At 38.0% G+C, this 18,784-nt stretch overlaps 1 protein-coding gene across 2 annotated transcripts in view; it reads right to left on the bottom strand.

Moving 5' to 3' along the window:
• TPC1 (two-pore channel 1) overlaps positions 1-18,784 on the bottom strand; it is a 288,494-nt gene that overhangs the window by 241,369 nt on the left and 28,341 nt on the right. The window lies entirely within an intron of this gene.

Below are 18,784 nucleotides of genomic sequence, written 5' to 3' on the forward strand. Positions count from 1 at the left end.
AAACGTGACTTTGGATTTTCAAGGCAATATTGCATGAAAAATGAGTACATGTAAGTGCAACATGTATCGGGAGATGAAAGGTGAGATGAGAAGCGAATGTGGATGATGGAAGCACTTTACATGCAAGTGTGAATGGAGGATGAGATGGAAAGCATGGAAAAATGCGGAAACATGTATTTTCTCATGAAGGCGTAAATGCATATGGAGAGATGGAAATGGAAAATAGAAGAGGGATAATGAGCTTTATAGTCCCCTTTGGTGAAAAGATGAAGTCAAAGTACATGAAAAATGAAAATGACATTTTTTTGACTTTTCAAATAGTGACTTTTAATTAAAACGGGACCTTTTGAATACAATTACACGTAGGGCTTTTCGTGTAACCGTGTCCTGCGAATGGATGCGAAAAGTGAGATGAGTGAAAATGGAATCGGAAAATGGAATTACATGCATGTGTGGATGGTGAATGAGATGGAAAACATGTAATTGCACTTGTTAAATGAGATGTGAGATGTTGTGGCATGGAAACGGAATGTGGAACATGATGATGCTTTCGCATGAAGTGAAGCAACAACAAGTTCTTGGAAAAGAACTTGTGACTTCTCCAAAGTGGAGAAAACCAGCAAGCAAGCACAAAACACAAAAACACAAAAGAAAAATGTACCTTTGGAAAGTGACTCAAACATGCCAAGATGCAAAGCACTTCAACACACAAATTCGAAATTGGAACTTGGGAAAGAACCAAAAACATGAAAATGAACAAATTCTTCATTTTTAAAGGAAAAATGCACTTTCAATGGCGTAGATTTCAACAAGTGGCAATCATCAATAAATTATGTGCATAAAATCAACAAGATAAGCACAAATTAAATAGCAAGAAAGAAGAAGTCCACTTACATGAAGATTAAGTGTCAAAAATGAAGGAAAAAGATGCTCCAATGTTGAAAAATTCTCCACAAATGCTAAGACATTTTCCAACTTTGCAAATTCAAATAGGAAAGGGCAGCAAACAAGGCGTTTTGTGTGCTAGATGCCAAAACATGCCCTAAAAATGCTCCAAGATCCAATGTTTTTGAATGCACATGCTATGAGACATTTTTAGCGAAAAACATTTTTCACTAAGGAGAAAGATCAAATTGATTTGGAGTTTAAAGGTGGAGATTTATATCACAATGCAATGCAATCCCCATAATGTTAAAACAAGCCATAAACAACATAAAAACCAAAGTAATAACTGTTGTAATGTAGAACGCAGGGCAAAATTGAGATATATAACTAATAAACAACAATTTATTAATCTAGCTTGCTCACATACATCAGACCTTCAAATGTCTTCTAATAATGCAAAGCTTGTATGTGCACATCACATATTTATACATATAATACCAAAATCTAGGAACTCCTTTTCTAGAGTATTCTATATCCTAGAATGTTCTACACCTAATCTGGACTGTACAATGGAAGGCTCTAGGAAGCCTCTTCTCTGAATTCTTCTAAACAATCTTAACCCTTAACATCCCCCCTTAAGATTGGCTACAAAAGAATACAAAAAAGAGGGGAAGAAGGGAACATTATATGACTATCCCCCCTTAATGTTCACCTCAATCATACTGAGCATACTCCGTAGCTTGAGTAATTTAGCCTCAAGCATACTCTTAGTAAATATATCTGTTGTTTGATCTTCACTTGGACAAAATTGAAGATTAACAATATTTTCGTGAACAAGATCCCTGATATAGTGAACATCAATTTCAATGTGCTTTTTTTTAGTATGAAAAACATGATTGCTTGCAACTTGTATAGCACTTTGATTATCACAATACAAAGTAGTAGCTGAACTTTGTTCAAAGCCAAGCTCAAATAAAAGATGTCGAAGCCAAACTACTTCTTTTCCCGCTTCTTTTGCTGCTCTATATTCTGCTAGATAGTGATGTAGTTGCTTGTTTTTTTCTGCTCCATGTGATTAGATTTGAACCAAGCTGAAAAATATAGCCTCCAGTAGATTTTCTATCATCAATATCACTGCCCCAATCTGAATTTGTAAAGCCAAGCAAAGAAACTGGGGACTTATAATTGTAATGTATGCCATAGTACATTGTTCCATGGACATATCACAAAATTCTCTTAGTAGCCATCCAATGTCTTTCTTTAGGTTCTTGCATAAATTGAGATACCAAATTGACTGCAAAACAAATGTTTGGTCTAGAATGAGTTAGATAAACCTAAGCTATCAACAAGTTGTCGATATAGAGTAGGATCTACTTTCTTGGAAGTGCATTCCTTAGTAAGCTTGACTCCAAATTGGAAAGGAGTAGGGGCTCGCTTGCAATCAAGCATTTTAAATCTCTCTAAAAGATCCAAGACATATTTTGTTTGAGAGATGAACAACCTATCATGAATCCTACTAATTTGCAAGCCAAGAAAATCAGTCATATAGAATGCCCCTTTGAGAGTTGATTTCAAATCATTGATTAAACTAATATTTGGTCCAACAATGAGTAAATCATCTACATAAACTGCAACAATGATGATGTCATCTTTCATCTTCTTCACATAAAGATTTGGATCTTATTTACATTTTTAAAACCCATGAAGCTGAAAATACCTATCAATCTTCTCATTCCATGCTCTTGGTGCTTGCTTAAGTCCATAGAGTGACTTCTTTAATTTGCAAACATGATTAGGATGTTGCTGATCTATAAAACCTGGAGGTTGATCCATATAGATTTCTTCATATAAATCTCAATTTAAGAAAGCGTTTTTTAAATCCATTTGATGAACATGCCACCCAAGACTTGCAGCCAAAGATAAAATAACTCATATTGTATTCATTTTAATGACAGGAGCAAATGTTTCTTCATAATCAACACCCTCTTTTTCATTAAATCCTTTAGCAACCAATCTAGCCTTGAATTTCTCTATATCACCATTTGATCTAAATTTTGTTTGGTAAACCCATATGCAACCAATAACATTCTTACCTTGGGGTTGAGGTACAAGTTCCCAAGTTTTACTTTCCATTAATGCATTATATCTTCTTTCATGGCTTGCTCCCATTCTTCCTTCCCTCGAGCTTTCTCATAGGATTTTGGATCATTTGCTTGTAATGCTTTGGCCATGAGAGCACAACCATTCCTTCCTTGGATTTTTGAGCCTAGCCCATAGATTTCTTCAACACTTCTTGTCTTTTGCCTAGCTGGAGAAACATCTTCATTATCACTACCTGCAGATAATGGCTGATCAAAAGCATTAGTAGTTTCATTTGTATCAGCAATGCATACGTCATCCTGATCAATACAGTCTTCACCTTTTTCTAGAATAGGAGAAGTGGTTGTTGTTGTAAGTTGTGAATGTTCATCAAACTTTACATCTCTACTAACAAATACCTTATTTGTTGTCAAATCATATAGCCTATAAGCCTTTGATTCTTCGCTATAACCCATAAACAAACACTTGTGACTCTTTGGTTCTAACTTTTTCCACTTTTCATCAGGGATATGTGCCCAAGCAATAGACCCAAATACTTAAACCAATGTGGGGTTTTCTACTGCTCCAAGCTTCTTAAAGGGTGATATTTGTAAGTGCTTTAGTTGGAACTCTATTCACAATATATGCAGCACAAGAAACAGCCAAACCCCAAAATTTATTATGTAAACTTTTAAAATGCAACATACAACGAGCCATTTCTAGAATAGTTCTATTCATTTGTTCAGCCATCCCATTTTGTTGAGGGGTATATGGTAATTTTTTTGCTTAATTCAACAATTCTCACAAAATAACTCAAATACATAGTTACAAATTACAATACTCACCCCCATTATCTATTCTTAAGCATTTAATTCTTTTCCCACACTGATTCTCAACTAAAGCCTTAAATTTTTGGAAAACTTCAAGTACCTCATTCTTTAATTCAATGAAATAAACCCATACTCTCCTACTATAATCATCAATAAAAGTGAGGAGATACCTGGCACTTGAAAGTGAGGGATAGCCTGGTTCACATAAATCACTATGAATGAGTTGTAATGGATAATTGGCTCTCCATGCTTTACTTGAATCAAAGGGATCTCGGTGATGTTTCACTAGCACACATCCTTCACAAACTCCTTCAAATGGTGAGATTTTTGTTAACCCTCTAACCATATCCATTCTAACCATATCTTACAATTTCCTATAATTGATATGTCCAAGTCTAGCATGCCAAAGTTTTGACATATAATCAGCTTGAGCAATATAAGCATGAGAGTGTTTAAAATCTTCATCAGCAAATCCCACAAATTTAAAAAGACTTTCTTCATGATCAACTCTAGCAATGGCAATTATATTGGTTGGGTCTTTTCTATCGCGAACAATGACTTGATCAACAGTAACAACAAACTCATATCCAACTTGAACTATTTAGTATACTGAAATTAGATTCACCCCTAATCCTTCAACTAATAAAACATTTTTCAAAGACCCATTTGTTACATTAACAGTTCTTGTACCTATAACCGATAGTTTCATTTTATTGCCAATAGTAATTTCTTGATCTAAATTCTTTCCTTCATAAAAATCAATAAGAAAAGATCTATCTCCGATCATGTGAAATGGCCATTGATGTTACATTTAGACTAGACACGCCTCCTATTCCTTATCAGGCAGATCAAAAACCTTTTAGGCATTCTCGGCCTCCCCAAAAGGCCAACACTTCCCAAGATAGAAGGGGACCACCTTCTAGACCATCCAGGATGGACCAAGAGACGAGGAATGAGTTGAGGAGGAAGAAACTATGCCTCTCCTATAAGGAGCCATGGGAGCTTGGACATCATTGCCTTGGTAAAGGCAAGGTTCATTTGATAGAGGTGACATCTAAGATAGGCGATGAGGAGATACCTAATACTGACATTGAGGATAGTCCGAAGGAGGTTGAGCAGGAACACCCACAGTTAGAGCTAGACATTCCAAAGCCTTTGGCATCAGCTAAAGTGTCTATGGCTACTCTCTTGAGTTATCCCAAAGTTCATGCCTTTCATTTGAAAGGTACATTGAGAGGCCAGCGAGTTATGAGCTTAGTAGACACAGGTGCCACGCACAACTTTATTGACCAGAAGCTAGTTGACAGGCATGGGTTCCAGTCCGAGGAGTTTGTTGGTTTTGGAGTGAAGGTTGCAGATGGTGTCGTTATGAGTTGTACTCGGAGGATTCCTCAACTTAGCATCCAAATGGAGGACTATACTCTGACAAATGATTTTTATGTGCTACCGCTAGAGGGTTATGATGTAGTTTTGGGCATGCAATGGTTATATGGTATTGGGCGATACATCATTGACCACCACCGAATGCAGATGGAGTTTCTTTCTGGAAGGAATAAGACTATCTTTAGGGCAGTTTCAGATGGTGGTCCTAAGGAGGTAACTTCCCGCGGGATGGAGACTATCATTTGTCATGATGACATACTTTGGGCTACATGTTTTGTGAAGTCCAAAATACATACACCTCAAGATGGCAGGGCCTTTCATGTAGACATACGTCAGTGATGGGCCTTTCATGTAGGTATGTCTTTGGTGACATACCTTCTGATAGAGGTTTTGAGCATGGGATAGAGATGGAGGATGGGGCTAAGCCCATGATTACTACCCCATATCGTCATCTTAGAGCATACAAGGATGAGATTGAAAGGACCATCCATGAGTTACGAAATATGGGATTCATTCGCCCTAGCTCTAGCCCTTTTGCTTATTCTATGGTGCTTGTTAAGAAGAAGAATGGGACTTTGTGGATGTGTATTGATTATAGAGCCTTGAACAAAAAGACAATCAAGAATAGATACCCCATTCAACGCATTGATGAGCAGTTAGATGAGCTACATGGAGCTATCTACTTCTCAAAGATTGACTTCGTTCAGGCTATCATCAAGTTAGTGTGCGGGATGAGGACGTGCACAAGACCGCTTTCCGTTGTCACTATGGGCACTATGAGTTTCTGGCGATGCCTTTTGGCCTCACTAATACACCTGTCAACTTCTAGTCCTGTATGAATCACATCTTCAACAAGCAGTTAAGGAAATCGGTTCTAGTATTTTTTGATGACATATCAATTTAAAGCCAGACATGGGAGGATAATCTCAAAGACTCAAACACATTGAGGAGGTGCTTAGCATGATGGAGAGTCGGTCTCTATTTGCTAAGTTGTCCAAATGTGAATTTCTACTTGGAGAGATTTTATACTTGGGTCAAGTGATTGGTGCAGAGAGAGTGAAAGTGCATGAGGAGAAGATTCAGGCGATTCGCAATTGGCCCTCTCCCAGGAACATTACTGAGTTGCGTGGGTTCCTTGGTTTATGTGCCTATTATAGGAGGTTCGTAAGGGGATTCTCTCAATTAGCAGCACCTTCAATAGATCTCACAAAGAAGGGAGCCTTCAGATGGATAGAGTCGACACAGGGAGCCTTCGAGAGACTCAAGGAGGTTATGAGCACTTGTCCAATTTTGGCACTCCCTGATTTCTCATAGCTATTTGTACTTGAGTGTGATGCTTCAAGTGAAGGCATAGGGGCGGTGTTGATGCAAAACAAACACCCCATTGCCTACGAGAGTAGGAAGCTACGAGATAATGAGAGGTTGTATTCCACATTTGACAAGGAAATGTTGGCTATCATGCATGCATTAGCCAAATCCAAATAGTATCTTGTTGGCAGCAAATTTGTGGTGAGGACGGACCATGATAATCTAAAATGTTTCCTTGATCAGACAAAGCTTAATGATAGGCAACAAAAGTGGGTTAGCAAGGTGTAGGCATATGATTTTGACATAGAGTTCATCAATGGGAAGAACAATACTATTGTTGATGCGCTTTTCAAGAAGCCATCACTTGCTACCCAATGTTCATTGAGCAAGATTTCGGCAGATTGGAAGGCTCAACTTTTAGTTGAGTATTCCAAAAATCAGCATGCTTGTGAGATCATGGATGGGTTGACATAGGATGACGGATATCATGTAGTGGATGATGTTATCTACTACAAGGGCAAGGTCTACCTTGTTCCTGAATCACAGTTGAAGGAGCACATTTTGCATGCTTACCATGATACTCCTACAACAGGACATCCAAGTTATGGTAAGACCTATAAGGCGGCACAGGAGAGGTTCTCTTGGAAGGGTCTCAGGGAAGGTGTCTTATGCCATGTTCGTGAATGCACGACTTGTCAGCAAAACAAGTCAGAGCATACTTTTCCAGCTGGATTGTTGCAGCCTCTGCCTATACCAAAGTAGTAGTCAACTATGTTCTCTGAGGACGCGTACCCAGCCTAAAACCCCCCGTTTCGGGGACGAGGACATCCCAGGGACGGGGGGACGGGTATGGGACGTCCCGCAGCCGTCCCCAAATTCCCTTTTTTTGCAGGGGACGTCCTCGAAACTTGGGGACGTGGGGGGGACAAAAGGGGGACGGCTGTACAAAAAGGGAACGTCTAGCCATCCCCCGACCGTACGCCGTCCCCCTTTTTTGCAAGCTCAAAACATTAAAAAAACATTTGTTGTGTCTTTTTTGGTCGGCTAGTGGGCCCCACTCCTCCAAAAACCCTAAAATGTATATAACTCAACACATTTAAATTGTTTTAACTATTCTTTGGTTTTCATTTTATGTTGCAGTCGGCTGAAGTTTTCATTTTGCAAGTAGAGGAGGTAATAGTTTTGCTTCCAAGAGCTTGACCAAGGGTTTGATCTTCTATTTTGTCCACCAAGTAAGTATAAAACTCTTTGTGCTTTCATCTATCATTTTTTTAATAAATTTGAAGCTTGCAAAGTCTGATTTTTTTTTTATTTTTTCATTGTTTCAGCTCATATATATATTCAATTGCATATTTAAACACAATGAGCAGCAGTGGGAGTACAAGTAGTAGTAGTGAAAAAGAAAATGTAGAGGTTGATGTTGTTAGTAGTGACACTAGGCAAAAACCCAATCCTAAAGCTGATTTGTTTAAATGCCCTTCCGACATTATGAAGAATTTTGCAAAGGGTCCTTTCAATAGGAAAAAACCTCTTCTCCAATATGTCACACCTACGCCAAAAGATAAAAAGAATTCGGGAGGAACTAGGGTGTGGGATTGTCATGTTTGTCTTGATAATTTTAGGGGCAGCTATACAAGAGTGAAGTCACATTTTTTAGGTGTTACATGCCAAGGAGTTAAAGCTTGTCCTAATCTAACCGATAAACAAAAATTAGAATGTCAAAGATTGCACTTAGAGGCTGAAATGGAGGGGCAAAATTTGACAGTGACATCACCATCCATTCCCTCACAATCATCTAGGCATATTTCATCCGCCATTGGTACTAGTAGCAGCCCTAGTGGGTCTAGAGGGAAGAGAAAGATAAGTAGTAGTGAGAAGGGCTCAATGGAAAGTATGTTTAATGCACAGGCAAAGGAGAAGTGTGAGGCATCCATTGGTAGATTCTTTGTTGCTAATGGTATCCCATATAATGCAGCCCATTCCACTTATTATAAACAAATGGTGAAAGATATTATGAGCATGAATTCCTCATTTGTGCCCCCCGGTGAGCATAAGCTACGAACCACTATCCTAGATGAAGAGTACTCAAAGGTTGCTTTATAATTTGAGGATATGAGATGCACTTGGGTTAGGACAAGCTGAGATGCACTTGGGTTGGGATAGGATATGTGATGGATGGGTGGACCGATGTTAGACATCGGCCACTCATCAATATCATTGTCACATCCCCTGCTAGCTCTTATTTTTTGAGAGCCATAGATTGCTCAGGAAAGAAGAAGGATGCAGATTTTCAGTTCACCATTTTGCGAGATGCCATAGAGGAGATTGGGCCCTCTAATGTTGTACAGGTTATCACAGATTCTGCACCTGTGTGCAAATCAGCAGGTTTGATGATAGAGGGTGCTTATAGGCACATATTTTGGACCGCTTGTTGTGTTCATTCCTTAAACAATGCATTGAAGGACATAGGGAAGATTGAATGGGTGAAGCAAGCGCTGCTAGAAGCTAGAGAAGTGCAAATGTTTATTTGCAACCACCACACTTCACTTGCTCTATTCAGGTCCTTCTCTAAGGAGTTCCTCAAACCAGCCGAGACAAAGTATGTCAATTATAATTATAGTTTACTTTTAGTTTGTTTTAACTTTAAGTTATTTTAAAAAATTATTTATAAGTTTACTTACATGTGATGCTTTTTGTTTTAAATTTTAATCATTAATATTTAAGTTTAAATTTTTAATTTTTAATTGTTGCTATAGGTATTGCACATATTTCATCTTGATGGAGAAGATGATTGAGGTGTATGAGGCCCTTCAATTAATGGTGGTGAATCCAGAGTGGGGACGATGGTCTCATTCTAAGTCCACTGAAGGAAAAGCGGTGAGGCAAAGGATCCTTGATGAGAGTTGGTGGTCCACAATGAAATAAGTTGTTGGTTTTTAAATTTACTATTAGTCTTTTGCTTGCTGATTTTCCTACTAATAATCTTAAAATTCTTAAAATTCTAATTCTGATTTTTTTTTTTTTTGGCATTTTGATCTTGCAAATACATTTGCTCTGTCATAGCACCCATTGTTGATGTCATTAGATATGCTGATACTGATGCTCCTAGTTTAAGAGAGATCTATGAGACTATTGACAGCATGTTGGGTAAGATGAAGAGAATTGTTGCGGCAAAAGATCCTACATTGGGCTTTTATGAGGAGCATATTAGGCCTATTGTGACGCGGAGGTGGAACATAATGAATACCCCGCTTCATATGGCAACATTTGCTCTAAATCCCAAATGGTATGCACAATTGGGTGGAAGGGACCTCCCATGTGATGATCCTGAGGTTTTGGATGGCTTCACAAAAGCAATTGATAAGATGTATTCAGCTCAAGATGCCTCTACTCTTCGTGCACAGTTCCTTGACTTCACCAACCTTCGTGGCCCAAACTTGGGTAAGCCACAAGCAAGGTTGGATAGAGTTGTTTTGGCACAGAAGGATCCTATTGGATGGTGGACTTGGCATGGGAGAGATACACCTGAGTTAAAGATACTTGTCGGTCGCCTCCTTTGAGAGGTTGCTAGTTCTTCAGCTGCAGAGAGGAACTAGTCCACATATTCATATATCCACTCTATCAAGAGGAATAGACTTACCTCTAAAAGAGCGAAGAAGCTAGTGACAGTGCATCATGCTCTTCGACTTGCCGATCGCCAGACTCCAGAGTATAGGCAGACACCAGCTTTGCGATGGGATGTTGAGCCTGAGGATGTGGCCCAGATAGATGAGGATGAAATAGCACCAAGACTGGTTGGGGTTCCATTAGATGAGACTATGCTTCCTGTGGAGGATGACAGTGAGGAGGATTCTGATTTTGATGCCATGGATTAGTAGAGGCAGAATAGGAGCAGCAGTCTACTTAATTTTCTATGTTTTGCTTTTTATGTTGAACATGAACATGATTATGATACATTGATTATATGATACTTATTACTTTATGGCAGCCTATAGCTTTGGGCATATTTTGATTTTGATTTTCAGATTTATGATTTATCATGCTTATCATTATGAGTCTTATGATATTGACAATGGTTAATAACTTAATGTTCATTGTTCAGTGTTCTCTGATACTGTATTGATATGCATTTTGAGAATTGGATACTAAAATACTAAATAGTAAAATACTAAAATCGGATATTATTTCATAGATGGCATTCAAATGTTGTATATTATGGTTCTATAATGTTTAAATGACATGCTTTGTGCTTAGTTTCATATGAATGACATGTATATTTACAAATTTCAATGTATATACTATATTTTAAAATTTTCCTATATATATAGCCGTCCCCGTCCCCCCCTGTCCCCAAAATCGCCAAAAAAATTTGCCGTCCCGCCGTCCCCGTACCAGAAACTTGGGGGAACATAGGTAGTCAACAAGGATATCTATGGACTTCACTATAGGTCTTCCTCGAGTTCAAGGGAAGGACTGTATTTATGTTGTGGTGGACAGGTTGACTAAGTATGCCCACTTCTTTCCCATTGCAGGAGACTTCATAGCTTCATAGGTAGCCGAGTTGTTTTTCAGAGAGATATTTAGACTCCATGGTCTCCCGAATACCATAATGAGTGACAAGGACAGCAGGTTCATGAGTTCCTTCTGGCAGGAACTTCTCAAATTAGCAGGCACAAAGTTGACCACAAGCACTAGCTACCATCCTCGGATGGATGGACAGACTAAGGTAGTTAATAAGTGTGTGGAGGGGTATCTGCGTAACTATGTGTCAGAGCAACAGAAGGCATGGGTGTGTTGGTTGTATTTGGGTGAATATTGTTATAATACTACACACCACATGTCCATTAACATGACTCCCTTCAAAGCTCTTTATGGCTACGAGGCATTATCTTTTGTTGATTTGGCTTTCAATGACAACAGAGTTCCCTTGGCACAAGATTAGTTGCAGAACAACCAAGATATCATGAGATCTCTCAAGGAGAACTTGCAACATGCTCAGTGTTACATCCCAAATTTTGCCCTAATTTTTTTTGAACACAACTGTTAACGAATTATTTCTTTTCATAATCATGTGAAACGAGTTAGTTAATTATATATGTTGTACCACTGTTAACGAATTATTTCTTTCATAATCATGTGAAACGAGTTAGTTAATTATATACATTGTAACAATTGTTAACGAATTATTTCTTTTCATGATCATGTGAAATGAGTTAGTTATTTATAGACGTTGATGAAATGACCAGTAATTTGTAACTGTTAATAGATGATTAGCAGTTGTTGATTTGAATTAACGATCAATATATTTTGTATTGAATTACTATGGAATTAATGTCTTGGAGAGAATGTTTTGCTTAGGTGATTGCAAGAGAAGACTGAAGAGAGGGGAAGCATTGCTAAACGGGATCATCAGAATGGGATGGTCATTTGGTTCAGTCATCAGGATCGGCAGGTATGACCTAAGACTCCCTTGGAAAGGATACAAAGACTTGTCCACAGGTTACATTATGGGACCGGATGAGCTATTAGGGAAACAATATAATAAAAAACATAAAATAATCTAAATTAAAATATAATACATACCTTAAGAGATTGATTATTAAATTTTCTTATCTTATCATTATAAGATAAGATAAGATAAGATAAGATAAAATTATTAATGTCCACGAAAAACCAAAACAGTTTATGGGACTGAGCATACAAACAGAAGAGCCGGCCAAAGCAGAGGCACCAAACAATGACTTAAAAGAAACAAAGCAAGAAAAAAAAAAGGAAGAAAAGGTAAGGACTAAAGGTCCTTTGACACAAAGAAATCAATAATAGAGAGGTACATCCATGGACGATCCATAGTCTTTGGATGCCGTGAAGAACCACTATAGGACTGTTGCTGCCTGGAGAGACTAGTACAATGTCTAACTGATCTGGAATGAGAAGTAGTGGAAGGCCTTTTCAAATCCCATGAAGGAGACAAGGGAGAGAAAAAGGTGGTAATGAGCTGATCAAGAGTCCGTCCCTGAGGAAAGGACTGCAGGGTATTCTCTCAAAGATGGGTGGCCTCCTGAAGATAAAGTGCAAGACACCGCTGACTAATATAGTTGAAGAACATCAAGAGAGAAGAACAGTCTCTGAAAAGGCAATAAAATCTCCCTTTGATCTCATAGTAAAGAGGACAACGAAATATGAAGTGAATCTCAGTCTCAACCTCCATCAGAGTACATAAGTGGCATAACTGATTAGCCCAATCAATATGGTGGTCGGTCCCAGCCCTAAGGCGATGAGAACCAACTCTTAAAAAGCTCAAAGAGAACCATAATGCATGATTCCAGCACCAGTAGAGATAAGCAGAGCGAACAACAATACCATCCTGAATATCAATAAAATGCTCAACATAGAAGGCCATCTTAGGTCGCAGACCACCCGAGGGATGACACCAAGTAGTAGTAATGTACTGTTTATAAATATCATGCCTAACATGCTCATTCAACTCCTGACGTGAGGGGAGAAGATGAGTAGGAGCATCCAGCGAAAACTAATAAGGAGGAAGACAATCAATCTCAATCCCGATCGAACCCAACAAAGAGGTGGCCTGAGCATACCAACATCAAGACCTAGCAGAAGTGTCAGATCTCATAATCTCCACCGAAGAACAGTATGCCAGATGAGAGTATCTATGCCGGTCAACACATGTCTCCATAAAACCACGAAGCCGATGAAGAAACCAAATCAAGTCAAAAATGACAGCAAGTTTGAGAGGATGAGCACCAAACTCCGCCAAAACAATGCTGTGAGGGGTAAGTCTGTGACACCTAATGATACGTCGCAACAATAGCGTCTGAACCCGCTCAATCAAAGCCCAATCAGAAGCAATAAGAGAAGGTCCCCAAACCACGGAATCATAAAGGACTGTCAAACGAACCAAGGAGTCAAAAAGGGACAACTTGGACAAAATATCTTGAAAATGATGCCTGAAGCATTGTCTCTCCAGCAAAGCCAGGGAACCCATACCCTTACTGACTCTAGACTAAATAGCAGGTCTCAAACTGAAACACAGTCCCGAGAACTTCACACCAAGATACATATAAGCGGGAGTAATCTCAACCTCCTTCCCTTGGAAGAAGAAATGAAGATAAGAGGTCTTTAAACAGTTCAAGACCATAACCCGTGTCTTAGACAAATTGACCACAAGCTTCCATTGAGCACAAAAAGAAGCCAGACCATCAAGAAGTCTTTGTAAGCTATCAGGAGAAAAGGCCAAGAGAATGACATCATCAACAAAGAGGAGAATAGAGATCAAGACCTGATGTAAATAACACCCATCTCCCGATTGAGAGGATTTCCTAAATCCTCCAACTCATCAATATGCAAACCAAACAGTGTAGGAGAAAGAGGACAACCCTGCTTCACTCCAATGGTGCTCTGAATCAGATCAGAAAAGCCCTCCGGAGTGTTGAGCCTACCAATTACCTTCTCATAAAGCCTCATAATAGCAATCTGTAACATATTTGAGATCCCAATCTCCTGAAGTCGTTGAAATAAAGCCAACCTAGGAACAGAATCAAAAGCCTTATGGAAGTCCACAAAACAACAATAGACCTTCTGAGAGCGATGTCTAGCCTCCTCAATGATAGCCCGCAATGTAAAAACATGATCCATAATGAACATTTAAATGCAAACACATAGATATAAAAATGAAATGGCACCAATAAATTATAATAATATAATCTAATGATGTCACCTCATCAATATACTTATATGAACGTATATAACAGCATATTATTATAGTAAAATAAGTTTATAACTCTTCAACTCCTTATTTCTTTTCCTTCTTTATTTCTCTCCTTTTCAAGTTCGAATTTATGTTGTATTCGAATGGTCATCTTGAAAACTAATGGTAGCCGAGGAGTCTCGACCAACCATTAAAGAAGACATGAATCGATTTAAAGGTCATTCCTCTCTCCATTCTGCTATCCTCTCCTTTTCTTTGTCTGCGGCGAATCATTCTAGACCAGGTTTGGACATTCACAGCCGGATACCTTCAGTATTTCTCTCACCGCCAACTTCCTAACTTTTCTTTAGTTCTACAGGCGACTGTATTATCAATCAATGGGTGAACAGGAGTTCCGGCCAAAGGCAAGAAAGCCATACTAAAATCACAGGTCACATGACTCATTCCATTTTTTGTTTCTACTAAGTACAAGCCCGACTATAGTCAGATTTCTCTTCCAATGTTGAGCGAAATACCATAGAATCACTGAATTTCTTAGTTCATTTTCCATTGAATATAATGTCTATTGACAGCCAGTATAAAATGATAGGCTGAGATTAAAATAAATATGTTTTCAAGGGCATAACTCCTTTTTAATCCGATTTGAGTATCCAACCTTAGTCAGCTATACATGTACACTGAGATAAGTTCATGGTACTTTGATGTTGGTCCCCTGCATTATATTTAGGACCTTGAAGATCTTTATCAAATATCCTTGTGATTACAGCATTTATGATTTCAATAGTAGTTGTAGGAAACTCTATTGATTGTGTGAATCAACAACAATGCACATGCTATCACAATTTTTCAAAACAAATTCAAAATACTTGAAACACCGAGGAATTCACCGGCAAGATGCCATAGAATTGGTGAAGAGGTGTAGATAATATCAGAATGCTCATAATCTTACAAACACCAAGAAATTAACCGGCAAAGAAGCCATGGAATGGTGAAGAGGTGTATATAATAACAAGGTGAACATAATCTTCCAGACACCTAGGATTCACCTGGGCATAGAAGCCACAGAATGGTGAAGAAGTGAAACTAACCTACAAGAATCAATAATGAAATCAGATTTGAATATTAAATAATTAATAGCTCATGCATGTCCCAGTAATGGAATTTGTTGTCAAGTTGAGTGGTGCAGATCGGGTTCACAAACCCAACTGAGATCCTTGGCCAAGGTAGTTTTAGGCATATGTGCCAATCTTAAGATCATTTTGTTTGTCCACAGATGTCAGTTATATAGGTATAATTGATTGGACACTCAAACCACCTAGTAGCTCGGATGGCTGGACTGAAGAACATCCCAAGCCTAATCTCACGGTAGGGAGGGTCATTCTAATAAGTTAGGATGTGTGAGGATAAATATGGTCGAAGGTTGGGAGATTAAGCCTATGTCAATGCTTCTCCTCTCACCAATGCCAAAGCTTGAACAACAAGATAAAGGGATTCTTCCGTTATTATTGTATGATTCTTTCACACTTTTGCTTTAACCCTTAGAAGAATAATTAGACAGTTTTGTTTTCTAGATAGAGTAAATATTGACATGTACGTTGAATAAATATTTCAGTTGATATAATTCAGTTAAGGAAAGTTAGTCATTACTTTATTTTCAGCTGAATATGTTATCAGTTAGAAATGGTTAAATTGTTAGCAATGCATATACATTTTCTTTTGTTCTCGTTATATCAGTTGAACATGAAAAACAATTAGATTAGAAACAATTATTTTTATCATAACTATAATGAATTGGTAGAAGTCATTGTCATGTAAAATGGAATCAGTTACTTATTAAATCAGATTATTAGGTTATGAAAATTCGTTTGTTACACTCAGAATCAGCAGAAGATGTACGCTGATCAGGGCAGGAGGGAGAGAGATTTTGCGGTGGATGACATGATTTTCCTTCGTCTACAGCCTTACAGACAGAGCACCCTTAAACGGGGAGGAGCTGAAAAGCTCAAGCCTCATTTTTATGGACCTTACAGAGTACTCAGGTGAGTTGAAGAGGTGGCCTATGAGATCGACTTACCACCAGATAGTAGGGGTCATAATGTGTTCCACATATCGTGCCTGAAGAAGACAATGGGGCAGCATATTATAGCATCACACGATTTACCTCCTTTGTATGAAGAGGGTAAATTGACTTTGGTCCCTAAGGAGATTTAGGAGGTCAGGGAGAGATAATTGAGGAGTAGGATGATTCGGGAGTACCTGGTGAGCTGGAAAGGTCTACCCATACAAGACGCCACCTGGGAGGGTGAATCCATTTTGTAGCATCCAGCATTGCCATTGCTTGTGGGCAAGCATCTCCTAGAGGGGAGGACTCTCATGTCCTCTCTCTAGTCTGACTAGCAGAGTCATGAGGGTTGGCCTATTATTGGAGTCTCATAGGCTAGCAGTGGTGGATAGAGACTCATACTGGATACTTAGTGACCAGAGTTGGTTCTACAATCAGTTTGAGAGCCTAGTTGAGGTGATTCCTTAATTTTAGGGATTTTCCTAAAATTTATGAGGTTGTGGTAGTGATCAGATTTGAGGCTCCTCAATCCTCAGGACCAGTATACGGTTTTTGTTTCAAGGTGATAGGGTATATTCCTTAGTTTCTAGAAGCATCCCTAGTTTTTAGGGATAGGACTGCCAATTGGCCCACATTGCCCACCATCAATCATAGGCACGTGACAGGACCCATTTGCTGATTATTTGGTTGGTTTGGCTTTCCAATTGAATTTGGTTTTCCAATTGAATAAAAGAAAATATTTTTAATATTTCCTAAGTTTGTGTTTAAATAAATTAAAATAAAGCTATTTGTATAGCTAATTGGAGTAATAAGGGGATTTTGGCTTCATCTAGTTAGGCAAGCATGTATGTTATAGCTCATTGAAAAGGTCTTGAATTATTATAACTTTTTTCCATCATTCGAAGACCTTCGGGGACCTAGAGTTAAGTTATTTGAGGAAAGGGGTGTTTTTCCTATACATAAAGGTCTTTTAATTGAGAAGATGTCATTTTATAATAAAAGGAAAGGCATATTCTCCCTTTAGGGTTCGATTGGCTTTGAAAGGGAGATAAAAGGAGATGTTGGCTCATTCTTTGATTATCTTTTACATTTTCATTCTTGGTATTTGCGATTTTTCTCTGAGGAGCAATTCTAGAGGACTGGGATGCAAATCCTACAGTCTGACTATTGGGACGCAAACCCCAATAGATGGTTTCAGCAGCATTCTACAACATTGTTTCAGTAGTTGACAAAGATTGTTAAGTTCAGCATTTGGGGGTGCTTGTGCATTGCACGATTGAGGATCTTGTTTGGCACATTGGGATCCTCTTGTTGCCTTGGCATGACTATAGCAATCATACAGTTGCCTTTCAGCTGGCACATGATTTGTTGGTTGGCTTACGTCAGCCATCTCTACCCTTTTGGTGTGTGGCTGAAATATTTCTTGCAGTTGGCATCTTCATTCCTTGTTTGTAAACACCTTTGCTAGAATACTGATTACATATCTTACCTGGTACGATTTGTAGCTATTCTAGTTGACTGAATATTATATTATTTGTTGTTGTTAATTATTGTTTTACTTATATCTAGAAAATACAAAAATGAATAAACAATCATTCTGCAACTTCTACCTAATTCTCTAAGACCACAAGGAAAGCACAGGAAAATCTATTATTTTAATTAAACTTTACAGAAGTTCAATGAAAGGATCCTTTTGAGATCTTTCAGCTCCATAAGAATAGAATCATATGGAAGGAACACGTGCGGGAGCACCAAAAGCCACACAAAAATGCAAAAACCAAAAAGTCACCAAGAAACGTATAAAAGTTGTCTTGGGCATGCCTTCAAAATTCAAAAGAATGAAAAGAGACCCACATTCTAAAAAGACAATGAAATTCATTCAACAAGGACCAAAACTAAAACAGAGTAGCAAAATAAAAATTATAATGAACTAGCAAAAACTGTAATGACTAATTTACATTCTAAATTGTACTAAAGACATTGATGAGGAGTGGGACATGAATGTCACATCAGAAAATAGGCAAACCAAAATGACCTCACAATTTTATTGCAAGCTATATCCTCTCAAATTGAACTCCAAATGACCTTTCAAACCTTTGTTAAACAAGGAAATAACAACAATAAGAGAGAAATATCAAAAAGCCAGGGAAACAAGATACGTTATTGCTAAGAAGGAAAAATGTTGTTTCATCCATTAATTACATCAAACAAAAATATATTGGGTACCTACAACTGTTAAAGACTCAACTTCGAATCATAAAATGAAAACTAACAAACATACACAAGATGACCTAAGGGATTTATGCTTGAGAAATTTGTCAGATATAGATTCAGAAACCTAACTCTTCCACATTATAGAGGATTTTAAGTATTATATGGACACCTCCTAAGTTGCTGAAAAATTCACCATTTGATTGTTTCTGAATTCTAACACCATAATAGTTAATTATTAAATAACCAATCAAAAAAAATAGTGATTTATTAAATAATTAAATAAAACAACAAAAATTC

This window comes from Cupressus sempervirens, chromosome 3 (genome assembly GCF_028749045.1).
Source record: "Cupressus sempervirens isolate cs-2001-9-10 chromosome 3, ASM2874904v1, whole genome shotgun sequence".
In the NCBI taxonomy this organism is placed as follows: Eukaryota; Viridiplantae; Streptophyta; class Pinopsida; order Cupressales; family Cupressaceae; genus Cupressus; species Cupressus sempervirens.